This window comes from Taeniopygia guttata, chromosome 5 (genome assembly GCF_048771995.1).
Source record: "Taeniopygia guttata chromosome 5, bTaeGut7.mat, whole genome shotgun sequence".
Lineage (NCBI taxonomy): Eukaryota > Metazoa > Chordata > Aves > Passeriformes > Estrildidae > Taeniopygia > Taeniopygia guttata.
Window position 1 is genome coordinate 40983091 of NC_133030.1, and position 27334 is coordinate 41010424.

The 27334-nt window shown below is 36.0% G+C and overlaps 1 protein-coding gene and 1 long non-coding RNA gene across 8 annotated transcripts in view; one reads left to right on the forward strand and one right to left on the reverse strand.

The window, feature by feature from the left end:
* MIPOL1 (mirror-image polydactyly 1) overlaps positions 1–27334 on the forward strand; it is a 185893-nt gene that overhangs the window by 103800 nt on the left and 54759 nt on the right. The gene's annotated exons all lie outside the window — the stretch shown is intronic.
* Positions 1133–13256, reverse strand: LOC115495551 (uncharacterized). Its single transcript, XR_003960829.4, has 3 exons — positions 13187–13256; positions 10950–11100; positions 1133–2328 (listed from the first exon to the last, which is right to left on the reverse strand). It is a non-coding gene; the product is annotated as an uncharacterized lncRNA (long non-coding RNA).

Sequence of the window (27334 nt, forward strand, 5' to 3'; positions counted from 1 at the left end):
AGTTTTAGTACAAAGTTCAATTTTGCATGTCACCTTTTGAGGCCTGTTTAATAAGATTGTGAACTCTTTTGAATGCCTGGTGAAGTTAAGAGGGGATGAGACAAGCTGTTCAGACAGATCCTTTAATAAATAACACCATCTCTTTACCACAGTGGACAAAATCTGGAAAAAAGAAAAATCTCACTTGTGTCCTAACATAAATAAATGTATGCGTGAGCGCTGTCTGTCTTATGAAGTCGTTTGTGTTTGTTTAAGTTGGAGCGCAGAACACACAGTAAGTCTGGTGTCTGGTTTTTGAAACCGGGGTGTGTGTAAGCATCTATGTCAAAAAGGAAATCATTCTGGAATCTGAAGGCTGAGGCTGGAAAGAAAAGTCATCCTTTACAATAAGTAAGACCTGATTTTGGCGTATGTTAACTTTTCGGCAATGTCATTAATTTGCAATAAATTTGCTGTTGGTATAGCTCTGAGGGTTGTGCTGCTTTAAGTATAAGATTTCAGGATTTTTGCTGAAGCTGGATTTTGATATTTAGATTATGAACCAGGTCTGCATTTTGGGGCAAGAAGTATTGCTAAGGTTGTTAGTTTCATCCCAAGTGTAATAATCTCTGTGTTGTCTAACAGTTTTTCCAGAATTAAATTGCAACTGTCAGTATTTGCTTCATTTTTGTTAATATATTACTTTTTTCTCCCTCACACTCCCCAACTGCATAAGTGAGTAGGGGCTGCATAATTTCTGGGGACTTGTTCTGTTTTTACTTTCCATACTTTTTCTCTAGCTAGTCAGTACTTCATGGCAGTTAGCAGGATATGCTTTTTTCTGGAACAGCTAATTTACAAGCAAGTAATTTTTCAGTTTTGTATGTATTCTTGCACAATAATCAAAAAACCCAAGGTTTATTCTTTTGATTTGGAGGATTTATGGCACTCTTTTGTTGTTGTTAAGTTTTTTTTATTTATTCTTTTATTCACGGAATTAAATCTTGTTTCATTATTGCAAAATTCCCTCACAGTCTTTTTAGTTGAACCTCAATCATGAAAACTAGGAACCTGAATTACATTTGAGGAAGGAAATGTTCAACTTAAAATATAGTGCTTGCAGGTAAATCAGTGGACACTGAAAATAAACTAATTAGAAATAGAATGGCTCTTTATTTTATGTGACTGATTTGGAGTTGGCTATATCTGAAAAGGAATGAAAAAATGATCTCTTTGCTTGACACTTGCCAAACAACACTATAAGCTCCAAGTTATTTTGAGGTGGTGAAAGGTGAAACATTTGACATGTTCTTTTTGGATAATGCTTTAAAAAAGAGAGGGCGGGAAAGAGGCGTTGCCACATCAGAGTTAAGGGTGTTTGTGGTTGTCCATGACAGCGCTCCAATTTTAAAACACCTGTGTTTACTTTCCAGCTTTTCTCAATCGGCCTGAAAGTGGCCTAGGAATGGCACAGACAGACCTGCAGTGTGTCTGTGTTGCCTTTGCAACACACACACACACAAAAGAAAGGAAAAAAACACAGAGATAAATCTCTTGTTATGCAGCTAATCATTAACAGCATTTTTGTGTCTAACTGAAAGCATTTTGAACTTTTCTAGATTTTTGTGGTCTATCAGATAGTGCCTGTATTTTTTCTTAATCTATTAAGCTACATTTTTATCTTTGCTATCTTATTGTCTAGTAAGAATAAAATAAGCTTAATGTTGGTTTGTGGTAAACAATAATACTGGTAAATAATAATAAAAATAAGTATTTTTTGTTGCAAAGTGATATTTCATTCCAATATTTGGAAATATGTTTACCAGTACTCTACTTTAAAAGCAAACAATGAAAAAAGAATAAAAAAACTATGCACAGCCCTCTCTTTGCTACTCTCCCTTAAAAAAAAAGGTTGTCTTACAATTTTTTCCTATATAGAGTTTTGCTTCATAAAATCCTAGTGTTTGATGTGTATTAACCTTCTGCAATGTTAATTTATGACATAAAGACAAACTAAAATATCACATTATTTCAGTGCTTACTCGAAATTTGAAAATAATTTGTGGGTCAGTATTTAAGATATTCATCGGATGAGAAGCATATTTTATATTACTGCTTCAAATTTATTGATTATTACCTTTTAAAATTTTTTCAATTTTTACAGATTTTCTTGTTTTTTTTAAGAAATCCTCAATCGTTTCTTCTAGGATTTTTTAAATTGATGCAATCCATCTTCTGCCTTCTACTTCAGACGATATGTATTCCATTCTTGTTTATAAAAATACATCTCTTTCATAATTACATTTGTTTTTCATTGTGGATCACTCCATATAGGTCAGGTTTTGTTTCCTGAAAATGGGGAAAAAGGCAAAAGAAAATGAAAGAAAATGCAGCGCTGATACAGGAGCACAGATGATTTCTCCCTTAGACTGAATTTCTTTTTCGAATTGTGAGTTTAATAGATTCAAAGTCAGTGTGTGGGGATCAGCAATATGAAGCCCCTTGACCAAGATGTATAGCCTAACTAGAGCACAGTTCATTTAATACTGGTTGGTCTAACACAATGACTCGACAAAACAAACGGGGAATGTGCCAAATCCTCTTCAGATCAGGAACCTGAGAAATTATACCAGACTGAACTCTCTTGGCAATACACAACAGGGCACCCACCCTGCCATGGCTTTCCCAAGGGGCAGGAACAGCAGTATGGGTGCCTGCTCTGACGAATCTGGATGCTGCAAAACACACAGCACACTCTCAACTGACAGCAAGGGAAGATGTTCAAAAAATAAAGGTGTTAACATTCCCTTTTTTCAGTGATCCTACAAGTGGATCTGGAGGATATTCACCTGAATCTGCTCTGAACACAGAGAAGAACTTGTGAGGTAAATCCTCACCTGAGTATCTGCACAGTTGTATCACCGACACCCTCACAGGAGTAGCATTCTTTCATATCAGTAAAGAATGTAGGCCAATACCTTGGCTAAAAATGGGGGGCATAGGAGATATAAAGAGTTCACAGAATTTAATCCAGGCTGCCTCAAAGGTAATTCCTGAAGGCAATACTGCACTATTGATAAGAAGGAGACAAATATGGAGATAGTGTTCAAAATATGTTCAAGTGGTTCAGATACCTACCTCTCAAGACTTTCAATGATTTTTAGGTACCTAACCTACTTAGGGTTGTTGAAATCCCATTAAATACCTATCTTAATCTGCTTCAGGACCTCTATAAATCTAATGGTCTCTTCGCTTTTTTACATGTCTTAAAATTACTCCCTACTCCTTCTAAAGGCTGATGGTTGAATAAAAGCAAAATTAAAGACAGCCATTTTCTGGCAGCTAAAATTTGAATGTTCTTTAAAAATGGAATTGCCGTTACGAAATATATTTATTCAGTATATCCTTGTGACCATCTAGTGCCAGTGAAATGCCACATTCATTACAAGTGTAAGACAAAATTAGGCAACTATCCAAGAAAAGTCATAATTATGAGCTGTAGACCAATTGTACTGTAAGGAATTTGTACAAAAGGGTACACTTGTTTATGTGGTTGCTCAGACCAGCCATAGATGACATGTCTCTGTTTAGCAGGGTTAAGGTTATAAACACGATACCTAGCATGTCTCCTGGGAATACTTTCATACAGATGGTTGAAAAGGGCTTGTGTGGTCGTTTGTAGTGAGTCTGCAAACAGTTTTGGGATCCCTCCTAAATTTGCCAGACTTTGCACATGTTCTGTTCCTCTACTGTAATAGCATCAATATTGAGAAAAATCTTCTATCTTAAGACAATACAGCCAAAAAGGGGAAAATGCAGAAGTTACAATCTCTTCATCCTTGTGTTCTTTCATCCTACTCAAGAATGTTTTTGCTACCACAGATCTTGTATATCTTGCTACCACTGAAATATCATTGATCGCCCACTTCTATTTTGTCAAGGCATGTGTGCTGGCAAGGTTGCTTGTACCATCTTGCTTTTAGTCACTTTACACCTTTCTGATCCAGGGATAAGGTAACATCTTAAAGGTGGGATGTACTTTCATCAGCTTCAGCATCACATCTTACCATGTTTTCCGGGTACATCACATCCTCAGAGGAGTAATGTCTGTTCCTGGTGTTGTCTCACCTAGTCTTAATCAATGTGCAGTTGGAGGGAAGCCAGACAGTTTATTTGGCCTGTTTTTAAAATATGTCAATATGTGAGATTTGCAACTCAGTTCTTATTTATAAACATCATCTACATCAGTAGATTTGGTTTCTCTGTTCAGCGCATGATTTTGGGAAGTTGCTTTCTTAACCACCTGACACATCAGCTCCTACCTCTGATACAGTCCTGGAAGTTGCCACCTGCAAAGTCTTTATTGATATGTATACTTAATTTATAGAAACTATGAGTCTTCCACTCACTGTAAAAAGTCAAAAATTGATCTGCCTTTTTCACTTTTCAATCAGAGAATGAGCATGAATGAATGAGAAGAATTAACATGAATGAGAAGAGATGGAGATGTTCATGTATGCTCATTAGGCCTGTGTTTGCAGTAATTGTATATCTAATCCGTGGGAAACAACTGTTTAAAAATGTCCTGGTTTGTAAATATGAGGCTCATCTTCATCTTCTTGATGACCTTTCACTATTCTTTTCTTTTTCTGTGTACCAATGTGACTGGAAGCATTTGTGGTCTTTAGATCTCAGTCTTCTGGAGAGAAATGATTTCTCAAGAGAACAGTGCATGAGACGTGCTTTAATTTTAATGTACTTCTAATGTGGAAATATAAAGAGGTTTTTTTTTTTTTAATATTGAGGAAACAGGGGGTTTAGTCACATTTCCCTAAGAAAATTAGGGATATATGATTATGCAGTCCTTTTATTTTCACCTTCTGATTTTTAGCTACTTTCAACAAAATCTGACAAAAGAATAATGATTGGACGCAGAAGGGGGTTTCTCTTTTCTACTCAGTTGCCAGTTTTTGTGGAGCTCCTAATGTCCCACTCAAGGGGAAGTTCAGGCAAACTTTGTCAGCAGGCATTATTGTTTGGTAGAAGGCAGCAGTACAACAGGTTATCATTACTGTCCAAATGATGGACAAAAAAATTTACATAGAGTGAGCTGGAGGTATTGCAGTAGAAAGCTGTAAAGTGCACAGGTAGAATCCATTAATTTTATGTAAACATTGGAAGGACTATGAGGTTGGGAGAGAAAGAGGCTGGTACAGAATAACTTACTTGATTTTTACAGTGTTTTTAGAGAGATCGTTTTGCCCATGGAATTAAAAACATTTTAATGTCATTATAAGCTTGTTGGTTGGTTGATTGGCTGGTTGGTTTTGGTTTTCTTGTTCTATATAGGAAAATACTGCTTCCAGTAGTAGAACTGCAAATTCCAAATCTATCAAGGCTAGTACAGCCACGAAAAGCTTCAATCATTCCTTTCCATAACTCTTTTTATGCTACATTTAAAGTGATGACATTAGACCTTGAAGGAGTTTTAACTTATCAAATTAAAGTCTGTACCTTTCATTAGTTTCTAATGATATGAACACTAACCCCTGGCAGTTTTGGGGGAGTAGTGAAGATTAAAAGAGGTGGCACTTGAATTAAGTTGATGTTGAAAAGATACTGGCACCAAAGCCACCTTTAAAAGTTTTAGGCTCATTCATTTTTGTGGTCATACATTCATTCAGTGGCATTTCTGACTTTGAAAAAAACATTTTAAAAATAATTTAGAAGATGTTAACAAAGTCAGAGAAGTGAGTATTCAAGTCTTAGAATAATATCACTTATTTGTCTTTAGAAGAATATCTCATTTATATGTTGTTTAAGATACACATTTTTTAAGTAAATAATTTTAAACAGAAAGGTTCATAAAAGCGAAATATAAGAATTAATCACAGAAATTCTGTCACACAAAAGAAAATGGGATATGAATAAATATTTATCTTTATTTTTATCCTTGCATTATGTTCTGCACTTTCCATCTTTTGACCTACCTCTGAGAAGTACATTGAACTGCATTCTTCTCTTCCATGTTTCCATACAAATTATTACATCTGTCTTCTGACTTTTTATACCATGCCTTCAACATTGTGTAGGTTTCTTCTATTCCCCATTCTCAAAATTGTTTTCTTTTGTCTTTCTTCGTTGTTTTCCTAACTTTCCTTTTTTTAGTCTGGGTGTTTGTTTCTTCCTCATCTGTCTCAGCCACTTCACTAAGATACCAACACCCTGACCATCCCCAAAGACCTTTGTCCCTAAGAACTGTACCTAGATACTGCTATTTTCCTCTGTGTTGGCTTTTTGTTCTGTGAAGCAGAAAGATTACTTCAGGTCTCCACTAATCAAATGGAAAATGGATGACATGAGCAAAATGTGAAAAACTCATTGGTAGCCTCTGGAGAAATATTGCATTCAAAGTTGACAAATTGCAGGGGATTTAAGGAGTGCATGATAGGGCAAGCAAATGGCCTTGCTTTCAGCAAAGTTAGTCATCAGAACATTTTCCTTCCTTTCAGGGAGGTAAGTTATTTAGACAATAATTATGAGTATTGTGTATTTGCGCAGTTGTACAGTGTTATTTGGTATATGTGCAAAATGCTACACTGAGGTAGCCAGTTAATCAAGAGTTAACTTCAGTTCTGGCATTTCTGAAGCAAGCATCTTCATTTACTCCCCTTTCCCCTGAAACAGTATGTTAACATTTTTCATTACAGGATCATGTGTGCTTTATTTCACAGCATTCCTGTTCCACACAGTATCCAGAGAACAGCCAATCAATATATTTTTTTATCTTCTTTGTTCATTATGTGTGCCAATCCCTTGTTTACTGGCTACTGTTCAAACCTTTCCCTGAAAACAGAATTTTGACCTACCATCACAGGGATTTTCTCTAGTATTTAATGTTACAGAAACCAAAAGCTTAATAAAGAATGATTTACTGTATTATTACAGAAGTGTTTTCTTCGTGTTGTGTGAGGAAATCAAGGCATGAAAAACCCAGAGTAAAAAGTACCCACAAATTTTGCATGCCTGTTTAAGATGTATAAGATTTACATTTTAGAATAATTATAATTTGTAAATTCCTAACACTTAAGGCCAAGACCAAAAGATATTTTTATGTCATTTAGTTGGCCTTCTGAATATCACAGGCCATTGATTTCACCAGTTGTCACTGTATTGAGCCTAGGAATTTATGGGTGTTTAAAACCTGCTTTCCAGAGAGATATCTAGGTCTGGTGTAAAAATTTAAAGAGGTTGAGAGACCACCATTTCCCAATGATCATTTGTTCCAGTGATTCAAGTTGCTCTTACTCAACCTGATTAAAAATTCCTTTACATACTGTATTTTCTGTCCATTTATCAAGGGACAATGAGAATCAGTAGCAACATAAAACTATTCCATTCCTGATACTAGTTCAAAATTAGCACATGTCCTCTGAGGTTTTTATAATCTGAACAGAATAAGTTCCTTCACTGCATGCCTTTTTCTCTAATGCTTGCATTACTGGTATGGCTCTTTTTTCACATCTCTAGGTTTTTATCATACTTTTGTTTTCAAATTTGGACACAAATGCATTTTTATGTCTTTGTTTCTCAGTGTCATATGTAAAGTCAAGTCACCTTAATTGCTTCATTGTGATACAATTTTATTGTGTATACACCAAAAAAACATGCTTTTTCTCAGTTTTTCCACAGCATTATACTGTAATCTTGTATTGAAGTCTCATATCTTTATCAGCATTTTCAGAATATAGTTGCTCTTACTTTTAAGTGTAGCTTGTGTTCACTGTTCTCAGACTAAGAATTTTGCATTTGATTTTATTAAAATGCCTTTGATTTGAATACACCACCAAGTGACCCAAAACATTGTTTCATCATCATTATTTACTTATTGTATGTTCATGAACATTTCTAGCTGTGTCTAGCTGTTTCCAGATTATTGGAGGATATGTTGAATAAGAGAATGCTAGTACTGACACCTGTGCAGCCTTGCTAGTATTCTAGAAGTATTCAATGACAGTTGCCTTTTGGAACACGGGGGGTTTGTGGGGTTTTTAACTTTCAGTCCACTCAGAACCCACTTAAGAAATTTTTCTTGATAGTTGTTTTTTGGGATTTTTTAATCAGTTTATTACATCTGACAAGTGAAAGCCTAAAACATCACTATACAATATCCTCTTGTAATCTCATCCAAGAAGGAGATCAGATTTGTGTGGCAATACCTATTCTACCAAAAATATGTTGACTGGTAGTAATTATAGTCTTTCATTAAAATATGTATTAATTGAATCTAGTGTTTTCACTCATATGGCCCAGCTTTAATCCTACTAGTCTTTTTTTTTTTTTTCCTATTGACACACTATTAGTCCTCTTCCAGTGTGGGAATGTCCTAGTAGTTTAACACTGCAACACCTAAAGTGAAAATTGTCTGAATCTGTAAATGTAAAACTTATCCATCCTTAGATTCTAATAAACTGTAAGTTCTTACTCATTCTATGTCAGCTGTAACTATACCATCCTGATTTTTCCGAAGACAGGCAACATATATACTGAACATGTCTGGTTTTTTTGGGGGTTTTTTATCATACTTTCTACATGAAAAAGGAGCTGTACTTTTACTTGGTTGTGAGATCACTTTTTTTATAGCCACTCTTAAAGGACTCCCCAGTTTTCTATGGTATTCTGCTATCCTTTTTCCTCTCAAGTACTTTGAATACTTGTTTAAGTATTTTTGTGCATGTAAAGATTCTGGTTGCTTTTTCACATGTGAAATTCAATCAGTTTATTTCAATTATCTCCAAGTAGATATCAACATCAATTTCAGCGATTGAGATTTCTAGTTTTATAATAAGAATGTTTACCTCATGCTCATAAATAATAACTGGTTTTTGAAGTGAATAATATTAGTTTATAGTTGTCCACTAAGGATTCACAGAATATGTATCCTAAACTGGCCCTATAGCATAATTCTTTTCCTTTCCAAAGATTATAAAAATGTGCTGAAGAAAAGCTTGTTTTGTGGCCTAGTTAGCTGACCAGTAAGTCTTTTCTTAAGTTATTTTAGTTAGCATATTGACCTCTACGTGTTCAAGAGCTGTAGTCCTGTGTGATCGTTCTAAAAGGAATAATGGCATGGTGGGGGAGGGCTGTGTTAAGGCATCCTGCTTCCATTCTGCCTCTCTTATTCTTCCAGTTAATCAGGGACTTCAAAATGCCAGTTGCCCACCAGATTTTAGTAATACTGGTTATATAAAATTTATTCCCATCGATTAGAGTTTCTATTGCTGCTTACCCATATTCCTGGGATCAAAGCCTAAACAATTGAAGAGATTCTTTTCATTATATTCTTTACCACATTGGTTCAACTTGCTCGTTAGGTGCTGAATTTGAGCATGTACCTCATTTGCCTTCCAAATAATCTCCCCTTGTGTTGCTGATTTAATATCCTGGCTGCTCCAGCTAGTTTCCAACTGAGAAGATTAGCCTCCTACTTGTGTGGTGTAGTCTGTCCTGTTCATGCAGTCCCTTCTTTCACTGATGTGCTGTTTCACGGATTGAAATCTGCCTGGTTTTTCAGTTATGGATGACAGACAGAAAATGCTGGAAATAAACTTTCTCACTTGTGATAACTGTGGATACCAATTACATTTTAATTTTCCTCTAAATTGTTTTCAGTGCAGTTGAAGCTTTCAGAAAATTCATCTAAGTTCTGCTATGAAGGCCTTATATAACATTTATGACCCGTCTCCCATTCACTCCAGTTGCAGCTGTGAGTGCAGAGTATTTTGGCAGATTAGACACAAGGGATTTATTTTGCACAGTCAGAAAATGGGTATCATACTATCAATCCCTCTGAAAACTTTCATGTTAAGGTGCTGTCACCAAAGGACAGACACATTCGACAACTGCTGAGCAACATTCAACTACATTAAATATGAAGCGTGTTTGTTCTCTCACTGCAGTCCATCCCATTGGCTGCAACAAGGGAAACAGGAATAAACAGGTTACAGGCTCTTTCACTGGACAGTGGTGATTCATGCCAAGGTATAAGTCCATTCTGTGCAACAATTAGACAGATGTCTGCAAAAAAATGACTATGTAGTTAAAAGTAGCATCATTATGTGTATGTCCTCTGGTATTTTCTAATATCTCTGTACTTGACTTCATGAGCTTATTAATGTTCTGCCAAGTAAGGAGTTAGCTCACCCAGCTTTAGCTCACACTTGTCAGGGATCCATTTTTAGCCAATATAAAAGGGGGATATATCAGCACTGGGCTGTCTATCCTTTTTTAAGACAAAGGCAGATGATGCATGAAATTATCTTGGATCAGGTGGCTGAAGGAAGGGGTGATAATGGCATAATTTCTATATGAGTAGTATTTGTGTATAAATTATATACATAGGTCTCTGTTGAAAGGTACAGTCACAGTTGTGTTTAGATGCGTGTGGCCATATATACCCCAGTATTAAGATGTAACTGTAAATAATACTTTGTGTCTCTTCTACTTATGACTTTTAAATAAATCTTAAATCCGTCCTCAAGTCTGTTAACATTGCATTTGAATTGAGCTACTGAATTTGAATCATGTCTTAATTTCCTCTGTCACTGAAGAGAGGTTGTGTGTTGATATGGAGGTGACTCTGGTTGGTGAACAATAGCTCCTTCAACTTCAAAAGAGCCCGAGAACTGCTTAAGGTGTGGGTATTGAATGGGCTCCTGTTAGAAGCTTGGTAAGGCATTGTCAGTGAGACATTTCATGGCTTTATCCTTTATTCTTTATAAAGAAACAAAATAAATATGTGTTCCCTGGAAATGGAGGGATATGTTTCTTGTCCTCCTTTTTGTTCCATCAGTAGCTAATGATACCTACTTTTTTAGATTCATGCTTAGGAGATGAGGCTACCCTTGAGACAGAATCCTTGATGCTGTCTTTCCATTTCTGGTTTGTAAAAACATTAAGCCATTACTTACCTCCTTTAAAAAGTGTTCATAAAATTGAATTCCTAAAATTCATGTCAGTGTAGGAAAATTTTCTGATCAATAGTCTTGATTTAATCTTTGTTCCTTAGAAGTGTTTCTTCCTGTGGTCTAACAACTGCAACAGGTGTAGGTTTCAAATATACTGAAGGAAAAATTAAGAATGGTTAGTTTAAATTATTGTATTTTTTACAAACTTTTGGGAAGTTCCATTCTATTACAATAATGATTTCGTTCCATGCAGTAATAGTGATATAGCAAGATATATGTGTCATCAAATATACTTTGATTTTGTCAATCAATATTTACTTACTGTGGGCTTTTTACTGAGTTGTGAAGTTTATTGTGGATACCAGCAGTTAGTTTCAATGTTTGTAGCACAAATATTTCAACCTAAATGCTATAATTACAATAACAATTATATTTATAGCTGCTAGGAAGCAAATATCCCTGATCATAATTCTCCAATAAGGAGGGTTACAAAAGATTCTTAAAAATAATATACCTATAAAATAAAAATTTTCTAAGAGAGTAGTACAAGCCAAGACTAGCTAGTAACACTGTCAATGTAGTAGTTGCCTAGGATTGAAAAGCCTTGCTGATTGAAAGGATTGAAAGCATTGTTGATTACAGACTCTGACCTAGCAGTTTATCTAAGAAACAAATTTTGTTTTATATCAAAGAGCTTGTTTCCAGAGAAAGTGTCAATCAAACTGCCATTTTGTTGACGTTAAAATAAGACTTCTTGTGGAAGGTTATATGCCACCTAGATGCTGGATAAAGTTCTCAGAATTTTTCAGAATACCACAGTGCAGTAAATTAAAAAGAAAGCTAAGTTTTATAATATGTTGTATTTGAAATTTGTGTCACACTGTGAGGCCTCAGCAGACAGCCCAAGTATTAAATAATGCTTTTTTGACTGTAGAAGTATTATTTTCTTGAAGCCTGAAAAATTAATTAATCTTCATAGGAAAGATGAAGTTTATTAATTCTTGCCAACAGTAACAACTTATTAGTGACTAGACCAGAAATAAACCCCTTGCCCCTACTCTGACAACTTGTGTTGACGTCAATGGAAGCAGCTTTGGACTCCAAGTAATTAAGTCCAGTGAACTGCAAAGACTCCTGCGACATAATTTTGACAGTTGCAGTTCATCTTTAATTGTTTCCATATCACTAACACTTTGCTGGAAGATTTTATTTGAATTTTTTTTTAAATTAAAAAAAAAATCAACCCCCAAAAATAAAAAAGTCATATTGATGGCATCTTCACTGAGCTGCTACTGATAAATGCTGGTATGCATGAGTGCTCTCTTTCCCCTCAAGAGGTGGAGCACAGCTGGATTTCCATCTTTGAGTAATGGTAGGACTTCAGTGTGTCTTCACAGATCATGAGACTTCACTGTAAAACAGTAGCTTCTGGGCCTGAACTTTCAAACTCCTTAACTTTGTGAGTCCACTCATTTCAGCTATTTCATTTTATTGAAAGATTTTTTCATTTTATTAACTCTCATACGTCAATAAAATTCAGGACATATCTTTTGTAGAAAACAGTTAAATTTTACCAGCTGCCAGGATTCTGGGCCAAAGGGCAAAGTAATATTTGTATAAATGAAACAATGATGATTCACAGGTTTTAATATAAAAATCCAAATTTGGTCATTATGGACTTCATTATGAAATACAGAAAAAAAATGTGATTTGAGAAAACAAATTTTGATTTCTTTAACTTGTAGTCTCAACACTTTTTCTTGCTGCTTTGACTTCTGGCAACAGTAGTGGTGGATATAAAGACAGCAGTCGGTTTCACCCAAGGCTATTGATAATTTAGTCATTAGAATCAGTTTCTTCTAAACAGTGTCTCTAGGATGTAGTTCCTCCCTCCAAGGGGAGTGGTCTTTTGTTAGATTATGTAAATGGAGAAACTCATTCATTACCACTGTGTTGCTAATTCGTGCCTTAACCTGCAGAACCAGGCATTGCATTATTCTTTTCCTGCATACAGCAAACATGAGAAGCCACTGTTCCTGCGTTTGCTTTAGTTTCTGGGGAGAATTGAATGAAAGTAGATTCAAATCAGCAGGGGATTTGTTTGTCAAATTTTGCAAATCAAGCTGCAGAAAATGGAGTTTTACAAGTCCCATTCAGAAGTCTAAGATATCAAGCTCACTTCAGTTTTCAATATAACATTCATACCACTCTTTCAATCTTAATTTTGATTGATTACTTACCAGCAGAAGTTTATACTGAAATCTCTCCTTTGTCCTCTTTATCCCTTCCTCACCTTTTCATTCTTTCCATGTCAATTATTAACACTGTGACGTTACTTGTTGCTGCAGTAACTTTGTTTCAATGCAGCTGTTGCCAGGTGAATTTTCTTGAGGGCTTGATTGTCACATTTACAAAGATTTTATGAGAGATCAGAAAAGTTTTTATTTGGCCAGCAGTCTTCAACTTTACATTCTCCGGGAACTGGCCTGTGCTGTCTCTAGATGTTTTATTTGAAAACAAAATACAAAGGGAAACACATTGTGTGTTGGCTCGTGGTTATGTAGGGTAGGTTTTGTTAGCAAGGTAGATACCAAGAAATTGAAATATGTTGGATTAAGTTCACTGGGACAATTTGCTGTGGCCCTGGTGCAGGGGAGGTTCTCAACCGCTCAGCAGACAGAATGTGTTCGATTCATGTGTTAATTCAGATCTTAGGTCTGTTTTTCAGCTGGGAAGTGTTGCTGTAATTAGGTGGTGAGTCAAAACTGTGTGTTACCAGGCTGCGGCTGTTGCAAGACACGGGACCAAAGTCCAGGTGCTTTCAGCTCCCTGTCAGCATGCCAGTGGCCACACAGTACACACCCTCAGGTGCTTTTCTGCGCTCAGAGTAGGGGCTGGTGGTTAATTCTGCAGAGATACACTTCTAACTCTGACCAGTTCAGAGGCCTGAACTGGCCATCTCGACTGGAGGATTTAGGCAGCAGAGACCCTTGCTGAGTTTGAAAATTCCCTACAGTATGTCTTGACTGAGGTGAATGAAACAAGGTTCACCACCATTTTCATCTGTAAGGCTTCAACTTCCTGCTTGCTTTGTGGTAGTTTCTGCCATGGAAATCCATGCAAAACACCAGCTCAGAAGAATTTCCCAATTCTATCCTGAATTTTCTGTCCACATTGAGTAGAAACCTTTCTTCAGATCTCTCCCTAAGGCAGAGGAGCTCTGTCATTGCTCAAAGTATCCTCATTGGCACAGTCTAAAACTGCATTGGTAGACCAAAGCAGAGTGAGACCAAAACTTTCCTCTGTCCCCAGTCCCCCACGCCAACTCATTCATGGATGACAAACAAAAGGCCAAGAGCCAAATTTTGCCTTCTGGGGGAAAACCCACTGCAACGGCTTCAAAGCACTGCAAAAGTAGAGAGAAGCCACTGGAGAACTAAGGAGAGAATGGAAAGCAAATGAAAAGCCATTGCTTAAAACCACTTCTTCTCCTTTTCTTTTCTCATTATTTACATCATTCTTCTGAAAGTAGAAAACTGACAACTCGACTCAGATTTCATAGTGTGTTGTGGATTCCTGATAATAGATGGGAGTATGTGTGTTGAAGGAGTCATGTAGATTTTCTTGCTGAAATGACATGTTTTTTTTTCTTTTGAATCTGAAGTGGGAACAGAGAAGTACATTGCTTTGCTTTATCGCAAAATAAGAGTGTACACTGCAGTGTACGTTTCTTAAAATATAGCTACCATGAGAGTATGATATGTTTTTACTCATCCCTGTTACTGAAAAATCTGGCTAGTTAAATTTTTCATGTGTCCCTTAAAATGTAGATAGTTCCTGTTAATTTCCCCAGTGCCTTCTGATGAGCCCAGAACTGATTTTCAAGCTTCCTTACTTAAAGCTCAGACAGCAAGCTGCTTATGATGACCCAACAGAGATATAAGGGAGGTCTATGAAAGACAGAGTATTCAATCAGCCTTAATCCCTGCTTTCAGTAAGGCAGTGTCTTTAAGTACAGACTAATTAGTGAATAGACATGGTTGTAGGTTCTTGTAGACATATCTTTTGTTGGCTTGAGATGAACTGAGCAGCTAATAGAAATGGTTTAAAATCTCTGCTTTGCTTTTCTTTGAATGCATTTAATAGGGTATCGAGATGAGAAAATATAAATCAAAGCAGGAGCAAAAGTAAATATAAACTATCTGACTACCTATATTAGTATATTCCATTTAGATATTATATCCATTTAGATATTGAGACTTACACTTGTGGCTCCCAGTGCTGGCCTTCTTAAAGAACTATTCATTTTATAATCTTTGACGTATAGCGCTGCAAGAAAAGCATTTTAGAGTAATGTATTATGCAAGCATTACTTTACACTTAAATAGTATGTTAAAGTCATCAATCATAAAGTGATTGATCAAGATAAACATACTTCCCCCCTTTTAGTGCTAGAGAAACTTAATTCCAAGAAGTGAAGTGAATATCCTTAGGATTTGATTACATGCCTGAGACTAGAATCTAAGTCTCTAGAGGGATGGCCCCCCTCTTTAATCATTTCTTTATTACATATTGTATAATAAAATTTCCCAACAGGTAGGAATAGCCATCTGCACATTCTGAAGTCATTTATGGTAAAATTGAATGCAAAGAGAGGCATATGGGAAACTGAGTGAATGACTGACATCTAGTCATAGTCACCTGAAAGAGAAAGCATTTCTTAATCGGTAAGACATTAAAAATAAGTACGAGGCTTTAAAAATTAGAAAAATTGCAGTGTTTTCGGGTTTTTTTCTGGTTATATTTCCCTTACCGTTTGCATATTACATGACCTTGACACAATGCAGAAGCAGACATAGCAACTTACTGTTCTACTCATTTTGTAAAACTAACCATATATTCCAGTAATATTCAATAACAGTACCTTGGTTATTGAAACTCATAACCTTTTTGCTGCTTTTATCACCTGTATTATCCATGGGAGATAATTACTGCAAAGCAGCTGGCTGTTGATTTTAGAGAGCATCAATTGTTCTCCTATCCCAGCTGTTGGCTAATAAGGACAGTCAACACATCTGTTTCAACAGCTGGTAATTAACAAAAGCCTAATTGCTGCAACTCTTTTAACAACAGATCTATGAAAGAGTAGGGATGTGGAGGAATATTATTTACTCTGTTCTCGGAATTTTCTGTGACCAGTTTCTTTTTCCTTTTTCTACTTTGAACACCACTGCCTTTGTCTGACACATTGAATGGCAGGACAACACAATATGGTAATCCACAGCTTAAGTTTTTCAGATCTCTGGTGCTGTTTCTTATGCAACATTTCTTTGCTAAGTTGCAAGATGAAATGGATCAAAAGCATTTTGTGGAGTCTCATACAACGGAGATAATCTACTACAGTATGCTTATGCAATAAGACTGCCGATCCAGCAGCTTCCAAAAGAAAATAATGGGTTTCTCTGTTTGTGGATGAGGTTAATAGCTCTGCACCCCTTCCCCAAAAAAAGTGTCATAATTCTGAAAGTGATGATTATTTAAGAATTCTTTTACTGCTCTTCAGATGCTTTGCAAAAATAATTATACAGTCCTTTTTCTTTCCTCTGATGACACCCACATATGTTTTTTTAGTTTAAAAGTAAATGGCAGGTGGCACTGCAGAGATATCTCACTATTTTATTGCTACAGAATTGGAGAGAGTTCTGCACAATGATTGTCTAAATATCTACATTTATAGTATCAGTCATCAAACACTAATTCAAAGACGTTTCTCTTAATTAGACTTATCCTTGGGTACAGCACACATGTAATTGGAATACTTGTCACTAAATAGAGAGAATGCATGTATACAAATACAGGGAAATGTTAATCCCATTGAAGTCAACAGTGAACTTCTGTTGGCTTCAATGGGTCAGGATTTCCCCTGCAAAACCAAATTTTCTTAAAAGCTGGAGACAAATTTGGCATTCATTGTGCTACCCATGAAAAGAAAGTATTCAAGCATTAATGGATCTATGGCTGAAGTATTATGCAAGTCAGGCATGTATTACAGATTGTGTGAAAGACTTGAGTAAATAAAAATTTCTAAGAAATAGCATTTAAAGTGCTATTTTGAAGTGATAAACTGATGATGAAGATTATGATTCTTTGGTAAAAGTTAGTCAAGATCACTTGATTAAACTTGCCTTACTAAAATTTCAGTTGGCAAATATTTCTGTACATTGAGTTCTTAATTGTCTGCTGGGTATGTTGAAAGGTATAAAAGAAATTCTGCTGAAGTGCTTTCCATTGACAGAATACAGATTGCATAATTAAAAATATTCTGGCAAGACGAGTTTAGTTCAACAGGTGTTCAAGTTGAGAAATGTCTAATAGATGCAGTGAAAAAGTAGAATATATACTTTGAATGAATAAAAACAAAAGCATTGGCTAAAATTTTAAGATAGTAATACAGATAAGTGTTTACTGTCTGGGTTTATCATGAAGAATTTTTGTACACAATCTTTGTGAATCAAAATTATTTTTCAGTGTTGCACAAATAAGAAGAAAGAAATAAATATCCTGTATAGATTATACTGTGGAAAATTGCTGGAAGATTTGATGTTTATCTTTTCATGGATTATATTATTTTATTTCACAAGTTAACAATTTTTAAGAAAATTATAATTTGTAATGTGTCCCTTTTCCCATTCACTTCCCTTACTCCAATGATTACAATATTACTTCTTTTCCCAGTTGAAATGTAGTTGAGTCTGAGTTGCAACAGAAATTTAGGCAACTAAGCCCAAAAATACATAGGAACTGAAAAAAATGTTTTCACCCAATGCAAAGGTCTACTAGATTCTAACTGAATAGATCTGCAGTAGAAGGTAATATGATATTAAAAATTTCATAAATAGATTTTTAACAGAAAGGAGCAGAAATCTGTAGTATCAGAACATACTTTTGAGTCCCGAGTGAAGGTAACTCACCTGTATCAACAGATCTCTCCAACAGTATAGCATCCATAACAAGCCATGGACGGATCCATTGCGTATTGATTTGATAGGAAAGTGCCCTCTATTGAATTTCCTCCTGTACTACTTTCAAACAAATGTTTCCTATAAAGACTTAAATGTATGTTCTCACAAACACCTCTATTTGCTTTTCTTACTTTAAATCCTTACTCTGAGCTCTACTTAGGTAGAAAGCATTGCTGTAAGATTGTGGAGAAACCAAGATTCAGGGAGTTGTTCTGTTCGGAATCAACTGCTCAGACTCAATATGACTGATCCCTTTTACACAGCTAGCATTGCAACATTAGAGGCTGAAATTGTTCTAAACTATCTATTGAGGATGCTTCTATCACAGGAGACATGATGGTGGCTTGTTCACAGTGTCTCAGAAATTCACGGTCACTCCAGTGCACAACTAGCTCAAGGTCATGAAGCCTACAGCCAGCCTCAAGTGCAGGCATGGAGCTCCTGTCTTTTTCCCAACACTGCTAGGCATGACATAATCCAGCTGGAGAAAGAACTCAAATTGTCTTGATAAATTGTTTGGTAAGTACTTCAGATATCAAATGAGATGTACTAACAGATTTGCATTTGAGAATGTCTCAGTATTTATGCGCTGGATATGCCAGTGTGAGGCATACTCATGGATTCTTTCTTATTCCTAAATTTCCTGATAACAGATAGTTTTATTCAATAATTGTGTTTTTTCTTTTCTTAGATGTAACAATTGATTTTGAACTCAGCACTTTTATTCTGTGTTTCTTTGTATACAAAAATATGAGATAAATTTGAGTATGTATACCTGCTAGTCCTAAAGTGAAGACCACAAGGTGAAGTAATAAACATGAACTCTCAATCTCTTGCCTACCTTTCCTTCCAAATCCTGGAAGTATAATATCATGTAACGGGGCCAATTCATATTTATAGTCCTCTGCAGACTCATGGCTTTTATGAAAGAATTTTAGTTAAATTCTGATAATGTGATTAGACACTGCTGCCTTCTGCAGTAGTACTGTCTGTCAGGAGGTAACAGTCATTCTATCTCTTCATGTGAAAGGTTTTATTTTGGAGAGTATTGTCATTTAGCATCTGTTTTAAGCTTTGAAGCTTAAATTGTTAACTCCTTTTTCCATAAAGTTACTGCCTTGAATGCTGTTTTTTTTCCCAGAATTATGAAATAAAATGAATTATTTTAATTATGTATTTTCTTATGGAAAGAGTTTTGTGAAATGTTGCAGGGTGTTTCAGTTGATCTGTTTCAGTTGGACTGGTGTCACACTGAACAGAGGTGACAAGGGCAACTAAGTTCAAGCAGCAATGAAATTACAGCTTCAGTGGCTGGTCAAAGCCAAGGACTTTACTATAAGGAAGAGTCTGCAATAGAGGTTGAGTGGTGAAGAAAGGTTAGAAAGATTTTCCTTTGATTTGAGAAAGAATTACTCCTGCATCCTTGAAAAGGAGATGTGGGTGACACCTGTTTAACAGCTGAGTGCCTCACCAGCTTACTGGGAATGAGAAAGTCAGATTAATCAACCTTAATCAAATTTATTAAGCTCTTATTAGTTGACAAAACCAGTTATCTGAACCTAGACTGGTAACAAAAATAAGATCAGGGCATGGACTTCCACAATGACCTTTAATCATTCATGCATTCTTTTAGAGAACTCCCTGGCATGGTTTTAACCCGGTCTCCCAGATGATGCTTTTGAACTGTAGTGTGTGCTAGGGCCTATGGCCTTTTGACAGTCTGGTGTTACCAACCCTTCCTTTTAGGAAGGTGAATGGAAGAGAACTTTTGACCATTTTTTAAGATTAGTAAAGTCAGCCAGTAGATCTCAAGGTCGGAACAGAGTTTCTGGTCTGTTCTTTTTAGCAATAGAGTGCTGTGGTTAGTTTGGGGTCTGTTAGTGGAGCCTCAAAAATGTGCCAGATGGAGAGCCCTGAGAGCACACAGTTTCTGGCCGCTGCACAGATAAAACATGTCTGGCTGTAATATGAACTTTTTTCTGTTATTCTGCCAGTTCAGTTCCTCTCCAAACTGGATAAAACACTCTGGGGGCTGAGGGTAAAGTTTTATTGAATAGGGTCTTTGTTACCACAAAGCTTCTGAGACAACATGACATTACCTTTTGGATCATGTGCTGACAATTTGCTGTTTGTGGCAGATACTGACTTCAAATCATAGGTGGCCAAAATAAGTTTTGTGGACAATGGGTTTATCATGGGTGCTGACATTTGAAGTTTTCCCAGAGTAACCTGCCAGTAGGATTCAGACACCACCTGGAAGGTTTCTTCAGCTCGCTTCAGCTTACATGGTTGTTTCCTTCTTGATTTTCCCTAAGAAGATTGCCAGTAAAGTTTCATGTATAGTGCAATCATCTTCATGTATGAAGTCAGGCCTCTTAGACTTGAGGGAAATATGCCTATTATTAAAGTAAATCAGAGATGGCTTTTATCCTTTTTTTAAGCTTATATTTGGTAACGTGATATGTCTTAAAGGGATGTATCTGTTATCCAGTCCAGTTACCTGTGGAGCCATGAAGAGGTATGTGGTTACACCATGCCCAAAACAATATTCTTTATTTTACCTTCAAATAAGACAAGTTTCTCTGTACTGCTGATGTTTTTCTGTTGTTTATTTGAATTTGCATTTTCCAAATGGATTTTTAGATGAGGAAAAGGTTTGTAGTGTCACCAAGGCCAAACCTGAATTACAGAACATGAATTAATGTTTCCTTTCCACAGGTCCACAACTGTAAATGGTATTTAATCTGAGAAGTAAATAAATTAATTTATATGTGTTATTTTCATGTAGATTGTAAAGCCAATGGCTACTTTGCAGAAATCACAGTTGTGAATGGGTTTTTCTTTCTCTATTAAAGTATTCTTGATTGTTTTCTTTTCATGTTCTTTTCACAGTGTACATTGTGATTTAGTAGTGAGTCAAGTATCTACCTACCTGTATATAGAGTCCTATCTATTTGCTCTTTAAAGCACTCCCAGCTTGTGTTCTTAATAAAATCCCTCCTACCAAAAGGTCAGTGTCTCTGCACATGGCGTTACTTATGTGCAAAGCCCAGTCCAGCTATGAGTGTGTATTTTGAAGCTGTCATCCTTGGAAGATTTCAGGGGCCTTTTTGTTCTCCTCTGTGGTTATAGTTTACCTAAAATAAGACTTATAGTATCATTAGGTAGTTATCCATATGCACATTTGGCATGTGTAATGGTATCTCTGGGGTTTTTAACCTATGTAAGCAAAAGAATGGAAACCATAAATGAAATCTTGACCCTGGGAAGTCAATTGCAGTTTTGTGTCAACCTCACAAGGGCAGAATTCCAAATGAATAATCCTCATTCCCTAAATAATTATTTAAAATAAAATGCTTCCAAGTATTTGTCTCACACACATGCCTTGGATTGTCCTTTGAATAGGTGATTTTTCCTGCAATTTTCAGTATATCAGTATACTGCTTGGAAAAAGTACAGCATATTACAGAATAATACTGCAGATGATGAAGAAAATTTGTCTCATCATATCCAAGGTTAGATGAGCAAATGCTTAATTCTCATTGAAACTTATCATGAGCATTTCATATAGATACTTTCTTACATAGTGTGGTAATTGATGAATTATCGAATCATAGGTTGGAAGGGACTTTGAAGGTCATCTAAGTCCGATCCATCTGCTATGAGCAGAGACTCCTTTCACTAGGCCAGGTTGCTCAGAGCTCCATCCAGCCTTGCCTTGAACACTCCAGGGATGGGCCCACTTCTGTGGGCAAATCTGCCTGTAATAAGTGCTTGTAAAAGAGCAAACTGCTTGTTAAACACTGCTGGTACAGTGAGCTTCTTCCCAATGTGGGGTGACCACATAGTATAATAAGGCATCACATGTCAGGCATAATTATATTGTTTGCTTTTATTGTAATAAAATTAACCAGATATATATCTAGTCTCTGCAAAATTGCTATTGTATTCTTTTGTTTTCTTTCTCAGAGCAGTAAGAAGCTATTTGGTGATTTTTTTTCCTTCTAATTGCACAATCTCTATAGAATTTGTTGTGACCTGTTGCTAATGTCCCAGTCACAACAGGATCTCTTAGAAATGAACAACCATGCAAGCAATGTTCATCTGGTATGATAATGTATTCTCACTGGGGAATTTGTTGTGATGGAGACAAGAGTCTGAATGTCAGATAGTGACACCTCTTACAAGTCTTCCAAAAAAGTCCTTAAAAACATTAAATTAGGGATAGCATAAAGGCTGAGTTGAGGAAGGTGACATAAGATAGACATGAAGTGCAACACTTCTTGAAAATGACAATTCCATTTTTTCTCTTAAAAAGAAGATTTCAGTGTTAAAATTTTTTATTCCAATAAGAGAAAACATTAATATATTCTTTGTAAGGTAAATAAAAATCATACAGGTTAAAAAGCCACTGCTGATGCTCTCATATCATGTATGTGAAATCCCTTATTTCAGCTCCCTGATCCAAGTTTGGCACCCTCAGACATTTTGATGGCTGAATTCTGGAGTTCATCTTCTTTTCCATGATGAATCCCTGTTTGGATCTACTTTTCACAATAAAAAAACATTTTTGTCAGTCATGGAGAGAGAAGAGAGACAATGATAGTCACCAGAAACACGGAAATTTCACATGACTTTGGAGCAGGGAAGCAGTCCCACTGGGAGGAGTCCACCAGGCTGCCCAGAGTGGGTTAATGCAAGAAGCTGGGAGTCAACATTAGGTTTCTGCATTCAAAACAAATAACTTAATCAAAAGGCTGGGAAGGACTTCTCTCTTCTGTCAGAAATCCTGTCTGACATTCCTCAGAAATGCTTCCATCTAAACCAGTGTATGTTCACAGTGCAGTGAGATAATGCTTTTTATTAAAAAAAAAAGTTTCATTACAACTATTTATTTGGACAAACAGTAGTATTAGATTGTAGAATAAAATATTATGATTAATTGTTTCATCCTGCTGCAAACTCATAAAGGTCATGTTTGCTGTTGAGATACCTTTCCTTTGTGCCCAAAGGGTATGTCAACCCGGGTGTGGTAGTGGCAGAGGGTTGGTGAGGGCTGCAACTTACAGGCTGTTAATAGTTCCCACAATTGCCACCCTTACCCTGACATTCACACACAAGATAACCCTCATCTTGTTCTATATTTTATGTTCTCTAGCTGTACTGATCCTCCACAGCAGTGCAGATCCATCAGGGATCAGTAACACAGTTGCTTCATTTACTGCAAGTTAAGATAGGTTTAGAAAAACTATTTCTGTTAGAAAATTGTGTGTTGAGAAACAACTTTGCATGAATTTCTAATAATTTCAGATGTTATTCCAAACTTTTCCAGCTCAGTTTTTCTCCCAGAAGTTTTTTTTGGTGAATATTGAAACCTATATTTAAAACTTCAGAAGTAAAGCATTTAATTTCTGCATTTTAAATTTGGACTTATTATTGTTAATTATGTATTTCATGATGTGTCAATATTTTCTAACAATTACTATAGTAAGTTCTAATTTTACCTTTTAATTTTTTAAATTGTGAAGCTAGCTGATACTTAAATGCAAGTTGAAACATTTTATCTAATTTTCTAGGTCAATGTGTCCTCTTTCTATATTATAATGAAACAATTTGACACTTCAGCACAGTGAGTTAAAAAAAAAAAAAAGAGGTTGCTTAGTGTGTTATTAGAGTGCTAAACATTTTCAGTCCTTTCGTTAGCTGGAGTCTTTTTCTTGACCCTGAAAACCTCTGATCCCTTAATTAATGAGACAAGTGCTTATATTCTTTTCTAGATCAAAGCATTACCTACTTGTATTGTTGGTGAAACAGTTTGATCTGTTGACACTTTGATATAGAAAATAAGATGAGCTGTTGTAATCTGCACTAAGTAGCAGCTGCTAATGTAAAAATAACAGAACGGTTAGAAGTTAGATCTTAAATGTGTCACAACATGACCTGCTCTATCAGGCAGTATGTATTTCTCTTGACATGATGTGTTAAATGTAAAAGCATTAAAAATAGTGTAAGATTAAAATATTTCTTCAGTTTAAATTTTTTTTACAGAGTTGGGGGCTATTTTTGCATGTTCATTCTAATTCAGAACGAAAGAAACCTTTATTTGCCTTCCCAATCTCCTGCTGCCCTGAGGAGACACCTGAGCTCTTCCTATCCAGCTAGCCTGCTAATATCAGCAGAAACATACTTCTTCCTCACAAGAAATGGGAGCAATTCTCTGTTGTCTGTTTGAGGCTAGATTCCATTTCAGACTCCAGATAACGTAGTACCTAGAGTGGAAAGACTGCCATTTTTCCCCTTTACTGTCATTTTTCCCCTTTTCCCCTTTGCAGCTCTACCAAATGTAAACGACTGAGACCATAAATTGTAGAAATTAACTCAGAGACTCCTCAGATTTCTCACCTTTAATCCACAGGAATATCCTGTGTCAGTAGAAAGCAAGATGTTGTAGTGACTACTATGGAGTGAAGGAGTACTTGTGCTTTAACATGTATCTCAGTCAAGCCAGGGGAAATTGTACTGGGTAGAAAGGGTGCCCATCCTAATTGTGTCAGTTATAATTTCCATGCAAATAAAGTACAAATAATTGTCCACAAGAAGGGTACTTATTAAGCAAGGAAGTTAGGTCTTAGAAAACAGGAGATATAGAGACAAATGAAAATTGCCTGAGGTTAACTTAAATTTGCCCTTGGAAAGGAAATTGAAACAAACAATAGCGTAACAACTGAAATGAGAACAAGGAAAGAGGAACTATGTCACTGGTCTGAGAATTGCACAGAGATCGGGGTAATTCTAGATTAGGTTTGAAAGTGTGTGACTTTAATTTTTGTTTCTCTCAGCACTGGGCAATGAAGATACCAGCTATGAGGACAAGGGTTAAGAAAAGTGAATGTATGCAAATAGAGTACATGGCAGCTGTTCAATAGATTATTGTGCTTGCATTGGGTTAATGAATGGATTCCATCCCCAGTTCTGAAAGAGCTGGTACCTGAAATTCCAGGAATGATAGTAAAGTTCTTTAATAAATCTTATGATGCTGTGTGCAGTGTAATATGACAGGGAATTAGTAGGGAGAGCATCTATATTTAGAAGATAAAAAAAAGTAATTTTGGCAACTGTAGACCAGTTAATGTTTATGGTGAGGCTTCAGAGTAAGTTTGGAAGGAAAATATTTTTAAAGCATGGATCCATCAAGAGTGAAGTACAGTTTTCATACAAGAATAATCATGCAAGAATTCTTCTTTGATTTGATAACTGTTATTTAGACAAGGAAACTTTTTTAATATAACCTGACACATAAGCTTATAGGTTGTGCCATATGAAAAATTATTAATTACAGTGGGGAATGCGTATATTGTTATTTTACAAGCAGGCACAAGCTTAATGTGGGAAATGCTGCTTGCTGCTTGCTGGGTTCACCCAGCGTCTCTTGTCTGGAAGAATGGGCACGTTTAGCTCATGTCTGTCTGCAAAATGTCATGTACCCATGAAGGAGATGAGGGATTAGTCAAAGGCAATAAGGAACTAGTTAGCAGGAAGGCAGCAGCAAACAGCTTTGAAGGAAGAAATGTTAAGGTCCAAGGATTTCACTAGTGGAATTTCTCTCCAATTTCTTACCAGCTGGTGCTGAACCAGTTTTCTTTAATGCTGTCATTGAGAACCTTTGGCATGAAGAGCAGCAGTGTGCTAACAAAATTGCTTGATGATACAGAGCTGGGAGTTGTTTTTAATAAGGCATAGAGTTATTATTAATACAAAGCAGGTTCAGGCTGTCTTGCAGAAAGATTGGGATGGCCTCAAGTAATGGAAAAACAAAAGCAGTGGGGTGGAATTTTGGTGCCAAGTGTAAGGTATTATCTTTTCAGGATGAATAAGAGTTTCCACTGTCAACTGGGTAATACCAATACGCAGGAGAACAGGCTGGAGGGTGACTAGGAGCAAAAAGAGTACAAGAATGTGTCAGGTAAGAGGTTTCCACTGGCAGGAGTACAGAGTACTGAGGAGAGATGCATTTAAATTGGTTGGGGTAATGAAGAACATGCTTAGTGAGCGGTAACAGAAAAGGTTGTTTAGCCTATCTCAGAAATGAAAAAATAAATGTTTATTGTAAATATATATATTCATATATATGAATATATGCAATTAATATATATGTGAATGTATATATGAATATATACCACATATATATGGCTATATATGTTGTCTGTAAATGTATAAGAAAATAAATCAATTAAAAATAAAGCTATGAAACTTTATTAGTCAAGTTAATTGGATTTTTTCCTTTCTACTGGATATTGAAAAGTCTTACAAAAGCCATCTCTCACACAAAGGTGAGGTTCCTGAAAGAACGTGACAGCATAGGAGGCTGTGTGTTCTTACCTCTTTCAATTTAGATTAGCGTTGAGGGTGCTCATGGAATTAGGAACAGATAAAACCTAGTTTTACCCTCTGTTTTCCTTTGCTTATGTCTTGTATTTTTCCAAACTTTGTGGTAAGAAAACATATTGTGACATTGTTCCTTTAAATGTTTTGAAGCAAAAGCAACAGCAAAGAGATCAGTACTGAGATTCTCTTTAGTTGAGATCAGCTATTTTAAGTTTGATAGGTAGCAATTATATTTTATATTTAATTGGAAAGTTTAAATTTTCACCAAATAACTGCTAAAATGGAAAATAAAGAAACAACAATTTTCCTTTGCAGGAAGGTGGATAAGGGGAAGGAGAATGGGAAAGGATCTATCCACATTAAACCAAATATGAAAGTGTAGGAACTTCTGGACAAAACAAAATGTTCAGAAATATTTTTCACAAGTGATCAGAATATCCTTTCAGTGTTGAAAAGGAGCTTTGCTGAGAGTGACACTTATACCAAAAGGTGACCAAGCTCACCTGTAAAGTGACCTTTTTATGAGAAACCACTAAAGGAACCTGCGTGTAATTCTTCTTCTTGCTTTTTCTTTACCCTACCTTCCAGAACAATTTAATCAAAACAAAACAATTTCTGTGAAAAGTTCTGATTTTCACAGCTTGACATTTTCCAAAAGAACAATATTTTGTTAAAAATTTCTCAAGCAGCTATTGTTATTACTAGAGGTGAGCTCATGCAGGATTTCAGCCATATGCACTATGGATAGATTTCAATATACATATAGGAGTCTTCCAAATTCTTTATAGTAGAGCAGATGCCATTATTTTAGTTAGCAATTTAGCTTTGTGATGAGCACTGTTTTGCTTTCCTTCTAGTGAAGGAAGACATCTCTGCCTTGGGAGGATATTTGACTCCTTTATTTGTGTTTACCACCCTTCAGGCCTGTGAACAATGGGTCATTTTGTTGAATGGCTGCATGCTGTGCACAGAGACTCTTGT